Here is a 7871-nt window from a genome sequence, read left to right on the forward strand (position 1 = left end):
TACTGAGTACAATAGACAACCAATCAGAAGCTAATACAACCAGATAAGAAACATATCGTCACAATAAGGGGGGAGCTGATGCTCCATCACCATACAGAGAGACTCCATCAAGCATAACACACCCGGTAGGAGTCAGACCGGGCGGCCACCACAGCACCACCATAGAGTAAACCACAGGCAACATGGGAGTTGGTTGAGTTTCCTAAAGGTAAGCAGGCACTTCAAAACAAATGGGTGTACAAGTTGAAGGAAGAAGAAGGTGAGAAGAAAAGGTACAAGTCTAGGCTTGTGGTAAAAGGGTTTTCTCAAAAAAAAGGTATTGACTTCAATGAAATATTTTCTCATGTTGTAAAAATGAACTCAATTAGACTTGTCTTAAGCCTTGTGGCTTCTTATGATTTAAATCTGGAGCAAATGGATGTCAATATGGCATTCCCTCACGGTGACTTAGAGGAGGAAATTTACATGCTTCAACCAAAGGGGTATGAAGTAAAAGGTAAGGAGAAAATGGTTTGCAGATTAAAGAAAAGCTTGTATGGTTTAACACAAGCATCAAGACAGTGGTACTTGAAGTTCGATCGATGGATGTTGGATCATGGATTCACAAGATGCAACTCGGATCACTGTGTCTACACAAAGAATTTGGGAGATGGGAAGTTCATCATCCTGATGTTGTATGTTGATGACATGTTGATTGCAAGTGCTAACATGCAGAACATCAATGACCCAAAAGAGAAGTTATCTAAATCTTAGGCCCTAAAGAAATGTGCTTGATTAGCGGCATCTGGTTGTAGGAAGGTCTCCCTAGATATCAACCTCACCCTCCTGACCTCGTCAAGATGTTGCTCTGCCACGTCGGCTTTAGCTTCCAACCACCTTTGGTGTTCTTCTTCAGAGGCCAGCCCCGCAGATTTTTTGGAAATTAGTCTAGCAACCTCCTCTTCGAACTGCTTTTAATGCTCTTCTTGGGCCTTTTTCATTCGAGGGCCCGAGCTTTAATCGCTTTTTGTATACTGCGAGAAAATATATCCTACTGTGGAAATCTACCGTTGTCTAGTCTCACCACTCTAGGTCAGCACATCATTTTGTCGACCAAAAAATTTCAGAATGCAATGAAACTTTAGGAGGAAGTATATAAGGCCTAGGGACACTATCCTACAAAGTCTGGAAGTCATCCAACAAGGTACCGAAATCCCAATCCATCATGGTCTAGGTCATGAAAAATACAATAGACTCTATCCAAAAAGGTCGCCATATGGTCTAGGATTACTCTTCTATGGTCAAAATGTCAAAAAACAACCATTTTTTCACTCAAAATTGTAGATTTAGCTTGCCATCAGCAGTCACAAACCACGACAAAATTGAGAATGATTACACTTAAATGAAAGAACAAGAGACAAGTATTTGGGAATTGAATTTTGATTATGAAGCTGAGAAAAATGGATTACAATATGTTGTTGAGTAGCCGCTCTCAATCGTACGAGTAGAGCGCTCAATTGTACGTGTAGAAAAAATTAGATAAGGATAAAATGATGTGTCAAACTTGAAAAGTTTAACCTTATACCTATGGCTTCTCATTTGGCCCATGGCTAGCTTACAAGACTTTTGAGTTCAGGACAAAAGGGTTACAATTTGAAATGTACAACAAAGAAACTCAATAGTTATGCTCCTCTTTTATACAATGCTTTTTTGAAAAAATGATAGGAGTACATCAAAATTTTGGCTTTGTAGTAGTGTAGCTGGTCAAAAGGGCACTTGTTGTTAAGTAATTTTGCTAACATCACCCCATTCCTAATCATTGCACGTCCTCATGCAAGCTTTGTAGATAGCCTCAATAGTTGAATTGTCTTTTTCCCAGTGTTTGAGTGATTCTATTGAACTTTTCAACCCAAGCAATGATGTCAGCTTGAATAGAGAGGTCCTTGAAAGGGTTGTTGTGGACCGCACTCTGATAGGCTATGTGACATGCTTGTAGGTCCTTGGTGAGAGGGTTGAGGATTGTGGAGTCCATTTCAAAGAATCCTATCATGACAGCCGCTTCAAATGTTTGCATATAATGCAAGCGCAAAAACATGATCTTGACGTATATTCTCATAATAATGTTGCAATCTCTTTGCAGTTGGGGACTTATGTATTGAGATTCCAAGCTATTCCTTGGGTTCCTTCTAAGAACACTTCCATGGGTGATCTAAAGTCTCAATGTCCTCAAATGATTATATACATGCGATACTCATCTTTGCAATCTTTGTAAGCATTTTACATGTCAGATCTAGAACATTGCGCATTTGAGTAATCACTACTATCAATGTATGCACCATGTAGGACTCTCTTGGCTTGCAGTTGTTCATGGGCTTTGAAAGGACTGGATAATTGCTTCTCAGATGTAGTAGCTATCCCACGATTGCCATTGAGGAATTGGATAGTATCAATCCTCAAATGATGTGGATTATTTTTGTATGTGGTTTCATCATGCACCTCTTTTGAAACCACTTATTTTTCCATAGCTACTGGTTCTCTAGTATCAAAAGCACTTGGTTAATTGTAATTGGCACATCTTCATAGTCTCCCTTTTGATTTGGTTCAAGTGCTAGCAAAAGCTTATTTTTCCATAGTAGTGCCTCTTTCTTCATCAATGGTAAAAATATCATCTCGTGGCCCCAATTCCGGACAACTTCAACTGGTTTGATCATTAAGAGGGCAATTGACTCTAATATCTTGAGCTCGTTGAGCATATACTCCTTGTGAGAGTGGTTTGGGATGCCTTCAATCCATTTTTTGAGATCCTCTCTTGCATCCTTTTGTTTTAGTGTGTCTTCTTCAAATCATGTAGCCCACCCCTTGTTGATGTGCTTGGTATGTCCAAGGGGGGTACGTCGACTCTTCAAACTCTCTTAGTGGTGGTGATGTTTATTGGTCTTTCATGAACTCTTTAGCTTGCAGGGCACTAATTGCTTAATCTTTTCTTTCTAGCTCCTGCACATGCTTCTCAACTTAGGTAGGTAGGTAAGTTTTTGCTTGGGACATATTAGTCCTTCAGCTCTTTAATCTCTTGATCTTTCTGGTTTTGTTAGCCATTCGGCCAGCTATCATCATCTATCTTTGGTACTTTACTTGTGCGAGCTTGGCTTTCATCCATGATAGCAGTTGGTGTCTGAGAGGTGGACGCTTCCGCTAGTGCATCTTGTTTGGCGAGGAGAGTCGAGAATGTGTGTTTTACTGCATCATACGATTCGCTCAATTTTGTACACCTATGTTGTTCTCTTGCTAGCTTTTCTTTTAATGCCTATTATTCCATTGGGAGCTTATAATTTGGTGCAGTATGATCCTGAAGGTCATGGAAATGACTTGCCACTTCTTTTCTCTTCCATTCTAGTGCCACTTGTAGGCTATCTTTGTCTTCATAGAGACTATCAATCTATTATCGTAGACTTGCATTCTCTCTGATTTCCCCATTTGCCTCTTCTTTAGCATCTTTGGAATCCAATTCCCTCAGTTACTGTTGTTTGGCATTGGAATTGGATCCGGATCATCTCTAAATGTTGTTCTAGCTCAAAGTCTCTGATTAGCCTCTTCTCTTTTTCAATGGTTTCTCTATTTTGTGGTGGGACCTATCCTCCCACTTGCATAGCTGGTTTTTGGGAAGTCCCTGGCACTAACTCTCTCTTTGCTCCTCTCTTTTCCCTTGTTGGTCCGTTGTCTATTCTTGTTACCCTTCTTTGTTTGCCTATGCACTTGTGTCCTCTATACCTGCTTCAACTTCTATATGGTTCTCTTGCTCTTTAGCTTCTTGTTTTTTCTCACCATGAGCAAGAGGAGGCGTTATAGCCCGGGGGATCACTCTATATACAAAACAGGATGCCACCTGCGAGCGCAAAAATGTGACAAAACTCCTATATACGACTCATATTAAGGTACAAATTCAATGCAAAAAACTATCATACCCCTATTTTACATATAAATTTTAGGTCTCAGATGATCTAACTAAGTAAAACTAGTCAAAGAGTGTGTACCATAGTGAGTAGCAACTTAGTAAGGAACCACTTATGTTGTTAGCTAGATTTACCCTCTATGTGTCTTAGTTTGACTTTCAAACTATGTGCCCGTTCATCCTGCACTCTAGCTACTCGTCCAATTTTGACCCATCTAAATTAATCAAAAAACATGGTTATAAAGTTGTGTTAGTTTCTCCGTGTAAATTTGCATCTATAAAACTCTTTGTAGCTTTCATCCCTCAATAATTGAACTATACTCACAAAAGAAGCAAATGATACAAAGCAATTTTAGTTCTTGGATGTATCTTTGTAGCTATTGACTCACAATTTCAAGGGAAGGCTCTTTTGGGAAGCCATGATTTTGAACACAAAAACTTCCTCTCATTTTCCCCTTTGCTCACTTCTCTCTCTCTCTCTCTCTCTCTCTCTCTCTCTCTCTCTCTCTCTCTCCTCTCCAAATAAATATGATACCCCCTCCTTTATTTTTAAGCTCAGGAGATAATTATTGGGGGCTTGCCCCTAACTTATATGCTTACTTAACTTGTTAAAAAAACCTCCCCTACACTTACATGGTGCGATAAGTTTTCCATGGTGAATCTCCCATGAGTTATAGGCTTCGAGGAGACCTGTTTTTGTCCAATTTCTATCTATGTTTCTTGATGCTTAGTGGAACCTTTGTCCTTTTTCCCTTCATTATGCTTAGATTGGTGGCTCTCTAGTGAATCCTCTAGGGATTCTACATCATTTATCTTTCGTCTTGTTGCATCTTCTTCTGCTCTTTGCTCTGCTTTCCTTTTTAGCACATCATGATATGTTGTTTGAATGAACCCGCTAGAGCTGCTTTCTCTTCAGCTTTCTTGCGTCAATGTTGTTTGATATTTTCCATTTGTTTTGATTTAATCTTATCAAGGTTTTTATCAAGCTCAATGTCATCTTTGTCATCCATATTTGGGTTGGTTTCTTCAACCTTTTCCTTCTCAGTTGCTATCTTTGCAAGTCGTTCTTCTCACAATTGCTAAGCCTCCTCCATAGACCTTTGGACTTGTGTTTTTGGAATCTTCTTAGTCCGTTGGCATCTTTTACGGATAAGTGGGACAATGATGGAAAAAGCCTTTTTCGTCTTCTTTTGTTGATTGGTACTCTGATGGTGTATCTCGGTTCTTGGGTTTTATCTCTGCACTGAAATCCATGTCGAACTCAATTGCTTCACTATCTGGGGTCTTTGCTTGGAGCTATTTCCTCTGGTCCATCTCTTGGCACTTGGAATTTTTGGATGCTAGCTTTGGCAGCTCCGTGTGCTTGTATTGTTTGAAGGTTTGAAGATTTTCTGATTGGATATTGAAGTTCATTCTCAAGTCTAGATGTCTGTACAATTTCAAAAAAATTGGAGTTTAATTGACCATCTAGCCCTGCTAGAAAATTTGGCTTATTTGACAAGTATTTCTTGCACTATTTTGGACTACATTGAGCGTACCAAATCCTTCAATCCACTAACTTTATCAAATACATTGACCTTAATATTTGCAGTGTAAAACTGCTTCACCTTGCAAAATACACCATTTTGTGCACCAAAACATTGAAAAAATGACATGTACTTCCATAGTTGACATATACATTACTTTCTACCCAATTCTTGACAACTTTGTTTTTGAGGTACATGGATCGCGATCCATGTTTTATAACCAAATGTGACCAAGCTTTGTGGGATGGGTCGTATAAGATCTCCAAATTTTGGGTCTCTTTTAAATAAGAAAAACAGATTCTAATGTCCGTTTTGTCAAATTTTCATTTAAGATGCTTGATTGATAGTAGGGTGAAAGCATGTTAACCTATCATGCTTTTTCATGTCCCGGACAATGCTAACTAGCACAATTTTGACATATGCTAACTAGTACAATAACTTGAGCTACATCTCCAAGATCTATGACATATGATATATCAACAGAAAGCACTTGAAACAAGGAATCCAAATGTACAACCTCCGACAAATTTTGATATTATTTGTAAAAAATTTACCGGACGCCCAACTTTTTGAAGATGTGCTAAGTTGAAACTGCTAACTAGCACAAAAAGCGCGACAGGTTAACATGCTTTCACCCAGTATTGTAAGGTTCTAAAGCAAAAAGAAAGGTTGTTTCCATGTTCTCGTAGGTTAGATGGACGTTTTGTTCAGTTTTGAGAAAACCCTCTACTTTTAGCTTCTTCATGCTTTTTATACTTTTAGGTGCTTTTTTGCAAAAAGCGGGGTCAGATTCTTAACCTACGTGTTTCGAGAAAGCTACGGTTCAATTTTATAAAAATATGCTTTTCGAGTTCTTTTTACGCTATTTTTAGTTTTTCATGATTTCTAATGCTTTTAAGTCAAAAGCGAGCCCGCTTCCTTATTCTAGTGGACAAGGTAAACCCGTGGTTCAATTTTAGATTTTTTTTTTTTTGCTTTTTACGTTATTTTTAGCTTTTCGTGCTTTTCGGCATTTTTGAAAAGCAATGTTTTTTTTAGGATGACCTAAACATAAATTAATTAATTTTAGTCTCCGTCGATTTAAAAATGACTACACGGAGAAAAAACAGGATTAACGGGATTTTTGTTGGGGTAGTATGAGAAAGTCATAATTATGTCAAGGCATCACGGTGCTGCATAGTCTATTCACGGTTTCATTGGTTGCAGGGATACAAGCCAGTTAGTTAATTTTTACTATAGAAAATTGAATGGTAAGTGGAAGAATTGACTGTCAAAAGTTGTGCCATGTTTTTAAAAAAGACTGGAGTCTTTTTCCAAAAGTTTGCAGCTAATCCAAGCTGAGAGGGGGCGCTAGTAGCTTGCCTTGGGCATCAATCTGGCTTGCTGCAGTGCCTATAAATTGGCAAGGAGTGCTCAGTTTTCAGTGTCGTCTGTTGCGTCTACTATCGCAAGGAAATACTTACTTATTATATGGAGTGGTGCAAGCTCTTGATCACCATCTCCATAAGCTCTTCTCTCTCGTTTATGGGAAGAAGAAGAAGAAGAAGAAGAAGAAGAAGGATACTCTCTCTCTCTACTTGCTTACTATCTCCTCTCTCGTTTCACAGTTTACGTGCTCTCCCAAAGCTCTCGTGGTGAACACCTCTATGTAGCTCTCATCACCCTCTCTTGCAAAAAATCAAGAAGCCTTTTGACAACCCCTAATCAATTCTAAAGAAGAGTGAGAAGCTCTAAACTCCATAGCCATCATCATCTCTCTTTATGTCATTTTTCTGAGTAGACAGCTTCTCGGTGATTGTTTTTTCATATACGAGTCTGTGTATGGATTTTCCACGATTTTTTAATCATGTTTAACACCCTGATTTATGCACACGATGTGTTTGTGATCACGTGCGTGCATAAAAAGCGCTTTTGGTTTCACGCGATAAGAACACTGTTTTGGTCATAACTCACAAACCGTTATGAATCAGCCCAAATCCTTTAAACCAGAGATCAAATACATCATTTAGAACATTTTATCTCTTGGGCATCATGTGAAAATCACGCACGAGCTAAGAGATATGGTCAAAAAACAGCTTGTTGTCCGCAACACCGTAAAAATTTTGGACCCCAGGCTCCTTGGAGAACCACTATATAGATTCACCAAATGGGCAAACTCACTTAGCCAATTGCAAAGCTTGATTGAAATTGACAATAAATGTATTTAGGTCTCTGTTATCACCTTGGGTATGCGAGTTATTAATCCTTCCATAACCAGGTTTGTGTGTAGGGGTGCCACCTAGGGGGAGTATTATATATGACGTCTTGAGTTAACCTAGCCATTTATGTACAATTTATGGTTTATTTTGGTGAGTTGATTTCAACTGTTAGATGTTCATAAACTCATGTGAGGGTATATGGTTAGTCAACCCGAACCG

The sequence above is a fragment of the Adiantum capillus-veneris genome, chromosome 15, assembly GCF_014529385.1.
Source record: "Adiantum capillus-veneris isolate H3 chromosome 15, ASM1452938v2, whole genome shotgun sequence".
NCBI lineage: Eukaryota > Viridiplantae > Streptophyta > Polypodiopsida > Polypodiales > Pteridaceae > Adiantum > Adiantum capillus-veneris.